Source organism: Bos indicus, chromosome 11 (genome assembly GCF_029378745.1).
Source record: "Bos indicus isolate NIAB-ARS_2022 breed Sahiwal x Tharparkar chromosome 11, NIAB-ARS_B.indTharparkar_mat_pri_1.0, whole genome shotgun sequence".
NCBI lineage: Eukaryota > Metazoa > Chordata > Mammalia > Artiodactyla > Bovidae > Bos > Bos indicus.
Genome location: NC_091770.1, coordinates 84947653 through 84964725, shown reverse-complemented (window position 1 = coordinate 84964725; position 17073 = coordinate 84947653). Strand labels below are relative to the sequence as shown.

General features: G+C 42.4%; 1 long non-coding RNA gene across 16 annotated transcripts in view; it reads right to left on the bottom strand.

Annotated features, from left to right (window-relative positions):
* LOC109566376 (uncharacterized) overlaps positions 1 to 17073 on the bottom strand; it is a 63500-nt gene that overhangs the window by 28241 nt on the left and 18186 nt on the right. For 13 of the 16 annotated variants that reach the window (XR_011569378.1, XR_011569383.1, XR_011569386.1 and 10 more), the window contains exon 3: positions 12474 to 12542. The exons of 2 other annotated variants lie outside the window; for them this stretch is intronic. This is a non-coding gene — a long non-coding RNA (uncharacterized lncRNA). Of the gene's footprint in view, positions 1 to 12473; positions 12543 to 13644; positions 13805 to 17073 lie in introns of all 16 variants that reach the window. One more of the 16 variants, XR_011569382.1, reaches the window with a different exon arrangement.

Genomic DNA, 17073 nt, shown 5'->3' with positions numbered 1-17073 from the left:
GCCATTTCCTTCTCCAGGGAATCTTCCTGATCCAGGGATCAAACCTGGGTCTCCCACACTGCAGGCAGACTCTTTATTATCTGAGCCACCAGGGAAGCCCGTTGGCTTTACCAGGAAAGGTTAGCACAATTAGCAAATGTGCCTCTGGCCATGCAAAGGGACGGGTGGTGGTGTTCCTATCTGTGAGCACAGGCTCCTCTCCCAGATCAGTCATATCCTGAGCACAAAAGGCTGTTTCCTTCCAGTTTGTCCCACCCCAGAGCACTCAGGGGGGTTCAGTGTCCACCTTGAGTCTTGGCCCATCACCAAGACTTCTAGTGAAGTCATTTGGAAGAGGTGAGGGGTACCGAATTGGGAATCACACAGAAGGAGAACTGGGTTTCCCAGGTAGTGCTGGAGGTAAAGAGCCAGCCAGTCAATGCAGGTGACATAAGAGAGGAGGGTTCGATCCCTGGGTCGGGAAGATCCCCTGGAAGAAGGCATGGCAACCCACTCCAGTATTCTTGCCTGGAGAATTCCACGGACAGGGGAGCTTGGTGAACTACAGTCCATGCGGTCACAGAATTGGACACGACGGAAGCAACTTGGCATGCACGCACAGGAGAACTGGCTTCAGGGCAGTTCCTGGACAGGGCCTCCTCGCCTGAGCCCCAGAGAGACTCCTGGACAAATAGGAGCCCAGCTCCTGAAACACCCCCAGCTTGGCCCCCTCCCTCAAGTCCAGGGCGTGAGAGCATTAAAAGACACTACTCTCACCCACATTCTGCCTCCGGAATTGTTTAGGCCAGTTCTCGTCTGTCCATTTCACTCTTGCTTCGTCTCTTCTGCTTTCTTTCCAGATTTTGTCCTCTTTTGGCTCCAGTTCTTCCTCACCTTGTGTGGATCAACAACTCAGCTTCAAATTGGTCTTCTCAGCTTCAGCAGCCACCGCTCCACCCACTGCCCTCACCCAGCCTGCCTCCCACTTATGCCTCTAACAGCCGCAAGGCCACCCATATTCACCAGACTCTGCCTCCCGGTTTCACAGGTGAAAACCACGGTAGCAGGATGCCCAAACTCCACTGAACTTTGAGTTTTGTCTAATTTGTGCCAGTCCAACAAGGCCTCTGTCCAACGGGGAGATGTGTCTCTCTCTGAAGCTGTCGTTAGCCCAAGAGGTGGCATCAAGCCCAGGCTCACTGCCTAGCTCCAGTCAAAGCCAAGCTGATACCTTGTCTATGAAATTGGGCGGCTCCTTCTTTTATCTCTTGGAAAAACTGATCACTAAGAAGCTTACAACCAGATGGAACAACCTCCCACCCCCCAACTCCACCCTTTGCAAAGGAGTTAAACCTTTTTGTGTCTTGATCACTTACTTTACCCTGATCTCATTCTACTTGTTTTGCCTTACTCTGTTATGATTTGCTTCTGTCTAATTTTTGAATTCTCAAATCCTTAGGAAGGGGGATTAAAAATAAGCAAATCAATTAAATGGAATGATTAGACTCAATGGAGATTAGCCATAACATGATGACATTCTATATTCTCTAAGAAGTCTCTGAGATGAAAATTAATTGGGAACTTTGAAATGAATCAGATAACCAGACACATAAATGAATCCTGGAATCACAGATAGGCAGCCATGGAAGGGAATTTTGAGGTTTCCTAATCTAACATTTGGGGTTTCCCTGGTGGCTCAGTGGTAAAGAACCCACCTACCTATGTAGGTGACATGGGCTTGATCCCCTGAATCAGGTAGAGACCCTGGAGAAGGAAATGGCAACTCACTCCAGTATTCTTGCCTGGGAGATCCCATGGACAGAGGAGCTTAGCGGATAGGATCACGATGTGTCTGACATGACTTAGCATCTGAGCATGCAAACTAATATTTGCAATTTAAGGATGGGAATATAAAAACTAAATACCAGAAAAAACTCACCCAAAAGTCAGGAGTGAATGTACGTCAAAGAGTATATCCTTTATAAAGATAACATACTTTATTCAATAATCCATTTTTTAAAAAATCAAACTACTACTATTGGTTCCAAACAGGAAAAGGAGTACGTCAAGGCTGTATATTGTCACCCTGCTTATTTAACTTATATGGAGAGTACATCATGAGAAATGCTGGGGCTGGAGGAAGCACAAGTTGGAATCAAGATTGCCGGGAGAAATATCAATCACCTCAGATATGCAGATGATACCACCCTTATGGCAGAAAGTGAAGAAGAACTAAAGAGCCTCTTGATGAAAGTGAAAGAGGAGAGTGAAAAAGTTGGCCTAAAGCTCAACATTCAGAAAAGTAAGATCATGGCATCCGGTCCCATCACTTCATGGGAAATAGATGGGGAAAGAGTGGAAACAATGGCTGACTTTATTTTTCTGGGCTCCAAAATCACTGCAGATGGTGATTGCAGCCATGAAATTAAAAGACGCTTACTCCTTGGAAGGAAAGTTATGACCAACCTAGACAGCATATTAAAAAGCAGAGACATTACTTCGTCAACAATGGTTTTTCCAGAGGTCATGCATGGATGTGAGAGTTGGACTATAAAGAAAGGTGAGCGCCAAAGAATTGATGCTTTTGAACTGTGGTGTTGAAGAAGACTCTTGAAGAGTCCCTTGGACTGCAAAGAGTCCAACCAGTCCATCCTAAAAGAGATCAGTCCTGGGTGTTCATTGGAAGGACTGATGCTGAAGCTGAAGGTCCAATACTTTAGCCACCTGATGCAAAGAGCTGACTCACTGGAAAAGACCCTGATGCTGGGAAAGATTGAGGGCAGGAGAAGGGGACGGCAGAGGATGAGATGGTTGGATGGCATCACTGACTCAGTGGACATGGGTTTGGGTGGACTCTATGGACTCCGGGAGTTGGTGATGGACAGGGAGGCCTGGTGTGCTGTGGTTCATGGGGTCGCAAAGAGTCAGACACGACTGAGTGACTGAACTGACTGACTACTATGGAAAGGACGGTGTAGCAATGTGGCTTCAGACAGCCCTGACCCAAGATGTACGTTCCTCTCCATGCAATGTAGATCCTTGTACGCACTTCAGAGGGTTGTCCTAATGACCAAATGAGACCTGACCTGTGCAGCCTTCAGTGTAATTCATGCCATCTAGCCAAGCTAAGGAGTGTCAGCTATGTGTTTCCAGTGTCCGGGCTCTCAGCATGACATTCTTTGCCCTTGTGATAGAGCAGAAGAATCTAGCATCCCAGCCATTGAGATATTGGGATTACAAGCTCTGAACTATTGCCCTCACTCCATCAGCTTCCAGTTACAAAGGGAGGTCTTGAGTGAATCACTGATTGGAAAACTCTTATGGTTACATAGTAGCAATTGTTCTTGGTCAGTTGCTAAGTCATGTCCAACTCTTTGCCACCCCATGGACTGCAGCATGCCAGGTTTCCCTGTCCTTCACCGTTTTCCTGAGCTTGCTCAAACTCATGTCCATTGGAGCTTTCCTGGTGGCTCAGTCAGTAAAGAATCCACCGGCAATGTGGGAGACCTCGGTTTGATCTCTGGCTTGGGAAGATCCCTTGGAGGGGGGCATGGCAAAACACTCCAGTGTTTTGCCTGGAGAATTCTGTGACCAGAGGAGCCTGGCGGTCTGCAGTCCATGGGGTCGGAAGGAGTTGGACATGACTGAGTGACTAAGCACAGCACACAGCACATGTCCATTGAGTCAGTGATGCCATCCAACCATCTCATCCTCTGTCACCTCCTTCTCCTTCTGCCCTCAATCCTTCCCATCATCAGGTTTTGGGTTTTTTTCCAATGAGTGGTGGCCAAAGCATTGGAGCTTCAGCTTCAGCATCAGTCAGTCCTTCCAATGCATACTCAAGGTTAATTTCCTTTAGGATTGACTGGTTTGATCTCCTTGCTGTCCAAGGGATTCTTGAGAGTCTTCTCCAATACCACAATTCAAAAGTATCAATTTGAATTTCGAATCTATTATAATAGTGGTTAACACAGGACAAATTTACTTTAAAAAAAACAAAAAACAAAAAACATAAAGCTGGGACACACAACTTGGCTCTGTACTAGAGAATCAATGATTCCATTACAGAGAAAATCACACATCAGATTGGGCCTAATATGATCCTCCTGGTGCCAGCACAATGGATCAATATAGATGGATAAAATGTCCAATTTGCTGCAGTGATAGCTATGTATATTTCAGACAGAGTCACCAAACTATTAAAATCAGACAGCCTAGAGTTTGATTTTATTTTTCTTATTATCTTCAGATAACCTCCCATGCTAACATAACCTACCAAAGACAAAAACGGTGCAAGTGTAAGGAAAAGAGAGTTTTTTCAATCCTTGTCGCCGTGAACCTTTGGTTCTGCCAGACCATCTTCCTCACCTAGCTTTGGGTATTTCACCAGCTCTGGGCCAGAGAAGCTCTGGAACTCTATTTTTTTCCTACAGTGCCTGTTTGGGCAAGGCTTTGAATCTCCATGTTCTCATATTTAAAACAGGAAAAACAATATCCACCTTGCTAGGATGTTTGAGAGTCGGACAAAACTTACAGTTTCCAATACACGGTACAGTTTCCAATATAGCTCGTGTGTGCTGTATGGGCTCAGTCGCGTCCGACCCTTTGTGACCCTATGAACTTCTTTGTCCATGGGATTTTCCAGGCAAGAATACTGGAGCAGGTTGCCATTTCCTCCTCCAGGAGATCTTCTAAACCCAGGAAGCAAGCCCGCATCTCTAGCATCTCCTGCATTGCTGGCAGATTCTTTACTGCTGAGCCACAGGGGAAACCCCGTAGCGGAAGCATAATAATAGTGGCTTATTCATCCTAGCCTCTTTCTCTTTGCCTGTAGAATTAGCTCTTCTAGAATGTGTTCATGTCTCTTCTCTATCTAAATCCCATTTACTTTTCAAGATCAGATTAAGGCAATGCATCCTCCTGGATACACTCCTGGGAAGTGTATGGACACTTCCCAGTCCATACAGACCTGACGCTTCGAATTTCTAGCACGTAATGTTAGAATTACCTACTTATAAGATTAGAGAAAGGTACTGGTATGTGACATTCAAGATGGCAGCAGGCTTGCCATCCATGTTTTATTTGTTCTCCCTACCCTTCTCCTGTTATTCTAGTTATGCTAGATCAGCCCACAGCCATACTACTTATAAATACTGTAATTAGTGTAAACTATGTTTTTTGAGAGGCAGATCTGTGTCTTATTCTCTGAAGTCCTAGAGTCTAGCACTGTTTTAGAATCATAGCAGAATCCCAGGTGCATAAATTTCCTAGGGCTGCATAACGAAGTAGCACAACTTGGGTGCCTAAAAGTCTATTCTTTCACTGTTTGGTTCAAGAGGCTAGAAGTATAATAAGGTGAGCCATGCTCTTTCCAAAGATCCCTTCAGGAAGGGCCTTTCCTTACTTCTTCCAGCTAGTAGCCCCAGGAATCCCTTGGCTTACAGCAGTATCACAGTCCTCTTTATCCCTATTGCCACATGGCATTCTCTCTGTGTGCAAGCCTGAGTCCTCACAAGAATCATCTTTAACAACCTTATTTCTACAAATAGTCTCTAAGGCAACCCAGGCTTTTTCTAGCATGAATCTCAAAAGTCTTCAAGCTTCTACCCATTATTCATTTCAAAGCCATGTCCACAGTTTTAGGTATCTGTTACAGGGCACACTACTCTTGATTCCAAACTCTGAATCAGTCAGGATTCTTGAGAGAAAGAGAACCAACAGCATGTGTGTATCTGTCTGTCTCTCTGTATGTATGTGTCTGTAGATAGATAAATGATAGATGGATAAACAGATATATAAGTAGATTTATTTTAAGGAATTGGTTCATGCAACTGTGGGGCTGGCAAGTCTAAAGTTTTCAGCACAGCCCAGCAGCCTGAACACTCAAGCAGGATTTCTAGGCTGCAGCTTTGAGGCAGAATTTCTATTCCTTCAAGAAACTTCAGTTTTTGCTCCTAAGGTCTTCAACTTATTAGATGAGGCCCACCCACACTATCAAAGGTGATCTTCTTTAAGTCCACTGATTAGAGATGTTAATCACATCTTCAAAATATCTTCACAGTAACATCTAGACTAGTGTTTGATCAAAGAACTGGCACCAAAACCTAATCAAGTAGTCACACAGACTTAACTATTGCATAGGGCTTGGAGTCCTGGTTAAGTTTTTACCTTTGTCATTAACTACTTGGAATCACTGCTAATTCATACTGCCTTTCGTTTACTCCACTGTAAAAGGGAAAAGTTTGGAGCAACTCCAGAAAATCCCATCAAGCTCTAAAATCTATACTTTATACAGTGTAGACTCCAGCTTGCCCTGAACTGCTCCCCTTCCTTCTGGACCTCCTCTGTCCATCAGTCATTGATTTCACTATCATTCCTGTCCACATTCCCTTTTCTAAACCCCCTCCCTCCTCTAAGCCTACTTCTTAGCTAACACTATAGCTAACACTCAGAGGCATGAGGTGGGGAGACTTGACATGGATCATAATAAACATGCCACTCTCAAGGAGCATTTCAGTGGGTAAAAGAATACACCTGCAATGCAGGAGATGCAGGTTTGATCCTTGGGTCAGGAAGATCCTTGGGTCAGTTGCATGGCAACTCACTCCAGTATTCTTGCCTGGAGAATCCCATGGACAGAGGAGCCTGGTGAGGTACAGTCCATAGGGTTGCTAAGAGTGGGACGTGACTGACATGACATAGCACACATGCACTCTTGATGAAAAGAAAATTTATCTTGGTTAGTTATTTATTCAGTGGGATGAGAGGACAAATGCTGTCTCCTTGAATGATACAAAATAAGAGAACAAACCACTTTGTTAGGCCTAAGCTGGAAACAAACAGAAGACTGTAGACACAACACAGTTCCAACCCCATGAGTCATTTGAATTACCTGATGAACAAATTGAGCAGATACAGGGCAATGGGCTATAATGTGCACACACAGATGCCACTTGAATCCTGTACATATGGCACCTTTTTTTACAGACATCTTATTTTCTTTAGCCCCAAAGTCTTCCTAATATTTCAGATTCACACTGTGATTTTTTTTTTTAGCAGAATGAAATGACAGCAGCTCAGAGTTATATCAGTGATTATATTCTGCTCAGATGAGAATGATTATGAGTTCCAAGCTCCTAGGGAAACCTCTAGCAACCATCAGGAAAACAATTTCTTTGTGTAAAATAATTAGATAGAGCATTTTTAGTGAAGAAGTTAAAAAAGAAGGCTGTGAGGTCTCTTGGATCTGAGGAATTTTGTCCCTGTCATCCATGAGCTAAAGGGTTAAGTCCCTAAAGCCTCAGGTTCAGTTCAGTTCAGTTCAGTCACTCAGCTGTGTCTGACTCTTTGCAGCCCCATGAACTGCAGCATGCCAGGCCTCCCTGTCCATCACCAACTCCCAGAGTTTTCCCAACTCATGTCCATTGAGTTGGTGATGCTATCCAACCATCTCATCCTCTGTCATCCCCTTCTACTCCTGCCCTCAATCTTTCCCAGCATCAGGGTCTTCTCAAATGAGTCAGCTCTTCGCATCAAGTGGCCAAAGTATTGGAGTTTCAGCTTCAACATCAGTCCTTCCAATGAACACCCAGGACTGATCTCCTTTAGGATGGACTGGTTGGATCTCCTTGCAGTCCAAGGGACTCACAAGAGTCTTCTCCAAATCACACTTCAAAAGCACCAATTCTTTGGCACTCAGCTTTCTTCACAGTCCAACTCTCACATCCATACATGACCACTGGAAAAACCATAACCTTGACTAGATGGACCTTTGTTGGCAAAGTAATGTCTCTGATTTTGAATATGCTATCTAGGTTGGTCATAACTTTCCTTCCAAGGAGTAAGCATCTTTTAATTTCATGGCTGCGATCACCATCTGTTGTGATTTTGGAGCCCCCCAAAATAAATTCTGACACTGTTTCCACTGTTCCCCCATCTATTTCCCATGAAGTGATGGGACCGGATGCCAAGATCTTTGTTTTCTGAATGTTGAGCTTTAAGCCAACTTTTTCACTCTCCACTTTCACTTTCATCAAGAGGCTTTTTAGTTCCTCTTCACTTTCTGTGATAAAGATGGTGTCATCTGCATATCTGAGGTTATTGATATTTCTCCCGGAAATCTTGATTCCAGCTTGTGCTTCATCCAACCCAGTGTTTCTCATGATGTACTCTGCATAGAAGTTAAATAAACAGGGTGACAATATATAGCCTTGACATACTCCTTTTCCTATTTGGAACCAGTCTATTGTTCCATGTCCAGTTCTAACTGTTGCTTCCTGATCTGCACACAGGTTTCTTAAGAGGCACATCAGGTGGTCTGGTATTTCCATCTCTTTCAGAATTTTCCGCAGTTTATTGTGATCCACACAGTCAAAGGCTTTGGCAGAGTCAATAAGCAGAAATAAATGTTTTTCTGGAACTCTCTTGCTTTTTTGATGATCCAGTGGATGTTGGTAATTTGATCTCTGGTTCCTCTGCTTTTTCTAAAACCAGCTAAACCGTCTGGAAGTTCGTGGTTCACGGATTGCTGAAGCCTGGCTTAGAGAATTTTGAGCATTACTTTACTAGTGTGTGAGATGAGTGCAATTGTGCGGTAGTTAGAGCATTCCTTGGCATTGCCTTTCTTTGGGATTGGAATGAAAACTGACCTTTTCCAGTCCTGTGGCCACTGCTGAGTTTTCCAAATTTGCTGGCATATTGAGTGCAGCACTTTCACAGCATCATCTTTCAGGATTTGGAATAGCTCAACGGGAATTCCATCACCTCCACTATCTTTGTTCCTAGTGATGCTTCCTAAGGCCCACTTGACTTCACATTCCAGGATGTCTGGCTCTAGGTAAGTGATCATACCATCGTGATTATCTGGGTCATGAAGATCTTTTTTGTACAGTTCTTCTGTGTATTCTTGCCACCTCTTCTTAATATCTCTTGCTTCTGTTAGGTCCATACCATTTCTGTCCTTTATTGAGCCCATCTTTGCATGAAATGTTCCCTTGGTATCTCTAATTTTCTTGAAGAGGTCTCTAGTCTTTCCCATTCTATTGTTTTCCTCTATTTCTTTGCATTGATTGCTGAGGAAGGCTTTCTTATCTCTCTTTGCTATTCTTTGGAACTCTGTAATCAAATGGGTATATCTTTCCTTTTCTCCTTTGCTTTTCACTTCTCTTGTTTCACAGCTATTTGTAAGGCCTCCTCAGACAGCCATTTTGCTTTTTTGCATTTCCTTTTTCTTGGGGATGATCTTGATCCCTGTCTCCTGTACAATGTCACGAAACTCTGTCCATAGTTCATCAGACACTCTATCAGATCTAGTCCCTTAAATCTATTTCTCATTTCCACGGTATAATCATAAGGGATTTGATTTAGGCCATACCTGAATGGTCTAGTGGTTTTCCCTTCTTACTTCAGTTTAAGTCTGAATTTGGCAATAAATAGTTCATGATCTCAGCCACAGTCAGCTCCTGGTCTTGTTTTTGCTGATTGTATAGAGCTTCTCCATCTTTGACTGCAAAGAATATAATCAATCTGATTTTGGTGTTGACCATCTGGTGAGGTCCATGTGTAGAATCTTCTCTTGTGTTGTTGGAAGAGGGTGTTTGCTATGACCAGTGGGTTCTCTTGGCAAAACTCCACTAGCCTTTGCCCTGCTTCATTCTGTACTCCAAGGCCAAATTTGCCTGTTACTCCAGGTGTTTCTTGACTTCCTACTTTTGCATTCCAGTCCCCTATAATGAAAAGGACATCCTTTTTGGGTGTTAGTTCTAAAAGGTCTTGTAGGTCTTCATAGAACTGTTCAACTCAGCTTCTTCAGCTTTACTGGTCAGGGCATAGACTTGGATTACCGTGATATTGAAGGATTTGCCTTGGAAATGAAGAGAGATCATTCTGTCGTTTTTGAGCTTGCATTCAAGTACTGCATTTCAGACTCTTCTGTTGACTATGATGGCTACTCCATTTCTTCTAAGGGATTCCTGCCCACGGTAGTAGGTATAATGGTCATCTGAGTTAAATTCCCCCATTCTAGTCCATCTTAGTTTGCCGATTCCTAGAATTTTGATGTTCACTCTTGCCATCTCCTGTTTGACCATTTTCAATTTGCCTTGATTCATGGACTTAACATTCCAGGGTCCTATGCAATATTGCTCTTTACAGCATCAGACCCTGCTTCTATCACTAGTCACATCCACAACTGGGTGTCGTTTTTGCTTTGGCTCCATCCCTTCATTATTTCTCGAGTTATTTCTCCACTGATCTCCAATAACATATTGGGTACCTACCGACCTGGGGAGTTCATCTTTCAGTGTCCTATCTTTTTAAAAGCCTTTTCATAGTGTTCATGGGGTTCTCAAGGCAAGAATACTGAAGTGGTTTGCCATTCCCTTCTCCAGTGGACCACATTCTGTCAGACCTCTCCACCATGACCCGTCCATCTTGGGTGGCCCCACACGGCATGGCTTAGTTTCTTTGAGTTAGACAAGGCTGTGGTCCGTGTGATCAGATTGGCTAGTTGTCTGTGATTGTGGTTTCAGTCTGTCTGCTCTCTGATGCCCTCTCTCAGCGCCTACCGTCTTACTTGGGTTTCTCTTACCTTGGTCATGGGGTATCTCTTCACGGCTGCTCTAGCATAGAGCTCCTTACTTTGGACGTGGGGTATCTCCTCACGGCCACCACTCCTGACCTTGGACAGGGGGTTGCTCCTCAAGGCTGCCACTCCTGACCTTGGATGTCAGCCTCAGGTTTCTTACTTTTAAATTAGAAATAATAATATATCCACCTTATATAATCGTGATGATTGAGTGAGAAATACATCATCACATATATTGTAAAGTGTATCATGAAAAAATGGTGTGTAAGAAATATCCACAAAGTGAAAAGTGAAAAGTCTTAATTGAGGATCCCAGAGAGTCCCTAGGTGAGAGACTAAGTTGTTATTAAAACATGCTAAATTTCTCCTTTCTCCTTTCAAGAGTAGACCATCTGTCCACCCCTCCACCTAACACTGGCCGTGTGCCTTGCTTTGGACTCGGCCGGTCCCAGGGCAAAGACAGGAGAAACACGGATCACAGAAGCCACGGTGAGCTGATCTTAGATAACTCTTATAAGCATGTGGATGCCCATCAGACCCTCAGCTGACCACAGACAATGAGAACAAAGAGTTGTTGCTGTAGGCTACTGTGCTTGGGAGCAGTTTGTTAGGCAGTAATTTTGTGACATTAAGTAACTTATCTTCTCTCTCCATGGGGTGATCTTGGTTTCAGTTTACCTGGAAGTGATATGGTTTACACCTGTTTTTCAGTGTATCAATCTTTTTAACACTTTCTTAGATTTTTCCTTTTCTTTCTTTTTCTTCCTTTCTTCTTCTCTCCCTTCTTTTTATCCCTCCCTTCTCCCCTTGGGTGTCCAGCATTCTGGGCCCAGTAACCCCAAATGACCAATGCTCCCAGAGAAGGAAGCAGAAATCTGTCCCTGACAGCTTCTAATTTCTTTCTTTCTCTATCTCCATGGTTTTTTTTTTTTTTTTTGGACTTTTTGCCTTATCCCTTGAAACTTGCCTTTAACTGCGACTCTTAAGACTCCAAGGTTTGGGTCAAGAAGGTTCTCGTTAAATATTTTTAATGGCAATCTGTGATGGTGCAGTGTTTTGATGTTCTCATGAGGTCACAACTTGCATTCTTTTAAACGTCCTTAAACATCATGGCTCACGTCGACTTAGAAGAACCTCTATTCAGTAGTGAGAAATGCCAACAATATGCATTAAAAACAAGATGCTCTTTTGTGTCACAAGCCAAGAAAAGTTTTTAGAAAACTTACTTCAAGGCCATATCATTACCTATGTGCCAGCTACCAACTAAGTGGAAAGTGTTGAAGTCGTATCTCAAGTGACAATGCAGTGTTGTGCCTGTTCTTGATTATATAGGGCAAAAGTGATCAGTTTCAGGGACTTTCTGCAGCATGCAACTGTAGAAAGTCAGGGTGAAATGGTCACAAAGAGTTTTTGAGAAAGTTATAATTAGCTTCTGGTGCAAAGACCACCGTTTTCTCATTGTTCAAAGTGAATCTGATGCATCATGGCCAGCAAACATGCTACAAAGTGTTGTCTATAAACTGTGACTCATGTGTGGTACAAGAGTGTGCTTCTCTGCTGCATCTTTCTATTAGTCACATCTATCATTATTGGAGGTGTAACTGTTAATGCTTCAGGGTTAATACCTTTTAAAAATCACTCAGAGGAGAATGCTGCGGTCAATCTAACGTGACAATACATGAGTTGTCATGCAGGGGTCTTTGAAAACTAGTATCTATTTTTTAGTGTATTTAGTTTAGTAGTTTAGTATCTATATATATATATGTATAGATACTCCCAGGAATTGTGCAGCTAAAATGGGGGCAATTTGAAGATCACATATCTGGTAGCAATCATTCATGTAGTTCTCAGGACATGACCTTCCAGATTCAACTTTGATATGTGTAAGCAGTGCAATTACCGTTCGTACCTGACTGTGACCCTTTTCATTTTAGATGACACTGCTCCATGTATCATTTCCTTGAATTTACAGAGTCACCTGTGGGGAGGATAGAGCAAGGTCACAATTCTCCTAAGATTTCTATAGAAAAAATGGAAAAAGAGCCATATTTCCCCTTTTTAAGTTTTCTGCGCCCCCATTTTATCCTAAGTATGATCTAATAGGAAAAACAGTATAAATGTTAGATTCCTTCTCTGCCCAAAGCTGTTGAAGTTCAAAGGAAAATTAAATTGTGCAAACTTGATCAATTGAAAGGAGGTTCCCTCAGGACAAAGTGTCATCTTCCATCCTCGGCTATGGATAGGGCAATGGGAAGTTTTAGAACAATGTTGGAAAATTAAACATCTAATTAACCTCTGTTAATATTTTCCATGTGCCAGTTACTGGGCTAAATATTTAATATATATATTTTAAAATTTTGTCTAATTGACAAATCTGTAGATAGTATTATTATTCTTATTTTACCAACGAAGAAACTGATTCACTGACTTGTCAAAGACTGCAGGTTAGAAAGTTGTGAAATTATTCTTTTTGTTCTGGGCAACTGGTTCCAAAACCATGCTTTTATTCCCTCTGCCATATTGCATTTGATAATGTCTAAATTCAATACTATCTAAACCTTAAGGAATCATTTGAGACATTTACGGAGCTTTTACATTTGAGGCCAAAGTTTATTTGGATCCCTAAATGTCTAAGAAGTATTAAAAAAAATTGAGAATAAAAGGAAGACAACAGTGAGACACTCACATCACACATTCACACCCACTAATTAAAACAGTGAGGCAGTATTGTAAGGTGCAAGGTAATAAAGATTACAGAAAACAACCCATCTTATCTATGAGTACTTAGTATATGATGAAGCTAATAATTCAAATCATCAGAGAAAGAATAAATTATTTCCAAAGTGAGGCAAAAACATTAGCCAAGAGAATAGAGTCATATTTCACAACATACAGGATTTTAAATTTTAAATTCTGGACACATTAAGTGTATATGTCATTTATTTAATACATATTTATGAAATATCACTATTACCTAATGCTGTACGTAGCAAGCATTGACTCATATCCAAAATGAGTCTTATGTCAGTTTTGTCATTTCAATAAAACTGATTCTCTTTGAGTCTAATTTTTTCACTCACCAAACATTTACTGAGCACTTTCACTGGGCCATGCACTAGGATTGCAGTCAATCAGCACAGTCTCTGCCTTTATTTACCAGCTCTGTTATTCTTCCATGTTTCCCATAGTACCCAGTTTCATCTTCAGAGTTTTGGATAGTCACTATGGCCGAGAACTTTACTGTATTAAAGCACATAGAAGAAAAAAAAAAGATGAAAAGGAGAAAGAGGAGATGGAGGAGATGGAGAAGGAAGAGAAAGGGAAAGAAGAAAGAAAAGAAGGAAGAAAGGGAGGGAAGAGGGAGAAAGGAAGGAAGGAAGAGAGGAAGGAAGACTATTGATTAACTGCTGCATTTAGAAGTATATTCTAGTTGTACAGGTACACAAACAAATTACTTCACTACAATGTGATAGATGCTAAAAATGATATAATGACTGGCTGCTAACGATGTACAGAGGAAGAGCGTTTAGCTAGATGTAGGGATCCCAGGAAGATTTTCTGAAAATCATGATGCCGGAGCAGGGTTCTGAAGGCCAACAGAAGTCAACCATTGGAAGAAAAGAATAGGTACAGATTGAATAAGTACATACTGAATTGACTGAATAAGTAATAAATGATTGATTGAATGGATCAATAAGTAAGAGGATGGAGGAATCAAAAATGTCTGTAAGTTCTGACCTCTCGACTTTTAATTAGCCATTGGAGAAAAGAGATAGAAACAGAGGGATCCAATTATTCTCCCAGAACAAATCTAAAGAGAACTTCTCTGTTAGAACGCTTTTGGCTGCATGTAGCAGAATATACAGAGAAGGCAATGGCACCCCACTCGAGTAGTCTTGCTTGGAAACTCCCATGGACCGAGGAGCCTGGTAGGCTCCAGTCCATGGGGTCACTAAGAGTCGGGCACGACTGAGTGACTTCACTTTCACTTTTCACTTTCATGCATTGGAGAAGGAAGTGGCAACCCACTCCAGTGTTCTTGCCTGGAGAATCCCAGGGATGGGGGAGCCTGGTGGGCTGCTATCTATGGGGTCGCGGAGAGTCAGACACGACTGAAGTGACTTAGCAGCAGCAGAATATAGGACAAAACAAGGCATACATAGTAAATGAATCTCTAAGGATGCAAATTCTTAAGACAGAAATTTGGGTTGTTTCACTGGTCAGTTACACATCAGGCCTCTGGGCAATGTCTCTCTAGTTGTCTTGTATAAAAACAACAATCCTGGTGTGTGTTTCCTCCATTCTCACACTACTCCACCACACTACTCACTTCTGACACTACATGCATGGAAAAATCCACACATCAAACAATTCTGTGACAGAAGTATTAAAACTTGACATTTTTTACCTGGAACTACTGAAGACAGTGTCAAGGGATCCATCCCACGAGATTACACTCTTCCTACTACATACACACACACACACACTTCAGACACCAATTACAAGGCCACCTTGTTATCTGTGCTTCTGATCAATACTCTACAAATTAGAGGTTCCCACAAGCCCCTCTCAAGGATTGATTAACTTGTTAGTGTGGCTCACAGAATTCAGGAAACCAGTCTACTCACTAGATTTGTTGTTGTTCAGTCTCAAAGTCATGTCTGACTCTTTTCAACCCCACGGACTGCAGCACACCAAGCCTCTCTGTCCCTCACTATCTCCCGGAGTTTGCCTAAGTTCATGTCCATTGAGTCAGTGATGCTATCCAACCATCTCATCCTCTGCCACCCTCTTCTCCTTTTGCTTTCAATCTCTCCGAGCATCAGGGTCTTTTCCACTGAGTCGGCTATTTGCATCAGATGGCCAAAGTATTGGAGCTTCAGCTTTCTAGATTACCATTTTATAGCAAAAGATATTAAAAGCTACTAATAAACAGGTGGGAGAAGAGATATGTAGGGTGGGGACTAGAAGAGTCCTGAGCACAGGAGTTTCTGTCCTCACGAAGCCTGGGGTACATCACTCTCCAAATACAAGATTGCCTTCTGGTTTAACCTCAAAGCTCTCTGAAATGTCCTTTTGGGGTTTTATTTGGCAGCTTCATTACATAGACATAATCGATGAAGTCATTGGCCAGTGATGACTGAACTCAATCTCCAGCCCCTCTCCTTTCCCTGGGGGTTAGAGGATGCGGCTGAAATTCCCAATCCTCTAGTCAAAGTTGGTTCCCCTGGCACCAGTCCCTATCCTTAGAGGCTTTCCAAAAGTCACTTCATTATCATAAACTCAGGTATATGAAAGGGACTTGCTATATGCAACAAAAGACATTCATTTCACAGCTATTATGCAGTTTCAGCAACTGAGAACCAAAAGAAACATTCTAACAAAAAATACCTGTCATTCCATTAGGCCTGACTGTATCACATGACCCTGCTTAGCTACAATTAAGCCTTGAGAAAAAAAAGCATCTGGCATTTCAGTCTGTTTAGAGGGAATTGGATTTGACCATCATAGAAGAAGTGTGTTAGGTGAATACTAAAGAATTGCCAGCACGTACCTGTGATACCCTCTACATCCCAATAAGACACATACGTACATCAGTTCCTAAATATGAATAGTAAGGGATAATCATTTAGATGTGTTCTGTAACTAATACTATGTCTTACGTTCTCTTAGGCACAGGATTGGTCTCATAATAAAAGAAGTGACTTTCTGTTAAAGGGAATATAGATAGCAATGCAGAAAACATCTTTTCTCGTCACTGGTCTTCCACCTACGTCAACTTTGAGGAAATCAATGCTTCCACTATAAAGATGGTGCTGAGAGCAAGTGAACATCAATTACATGCTGGGCTCTTTACCAGGAACGTGACACACATCAACTCATTCATTTCCCACACTGACCCTATGAAGCAGCATTAGACCGGAACTGAGGCTCACTGGGTCAACTTTTGTCTCAAGTCAGAGAGCTGAGTGTCCATCCATGGCTCATTAAAGAGCATCCTTCTGTAAGAACATCCACCTGTCAGGAGGTGATTCCACATGTATCTAAATATGTTAGACATTCTTCAGACACAACTGAGCGACTGAACTGAACTGAACTGAACTGAGACATTCTTCTTTTGCAAGCACTCCTGCTGGGAATCTCAGCACTGAGGAAAGCAGGAGATGTCTCCTTAAGGGCCCCTCTTCCCAGATGGCTCAGTGGTAAGGAATTTGCCTGCCAATGCAGGAGCCTCGGGAGATGCAGGTTCCATAACTCCATAGACAGAGGAGCCTGGTCAGCTACAATTCATGGGGTCACAGAGTTGGACACAACTGAGCAACTGAGTGCACACTCACTTACTTATTCACTTTTTATATCATGGGGTCTCACATTGTGGTCCATCTTCCTAGTTCAGGATATTTACACAGCTTGTGCAATGATAACCATCAATCATACTTGAAACAACTATGAGAACAAAAAATACCAAGGGTTTGCCTGAGCTCTGCAGAACCTTTCATCTGAAAGAT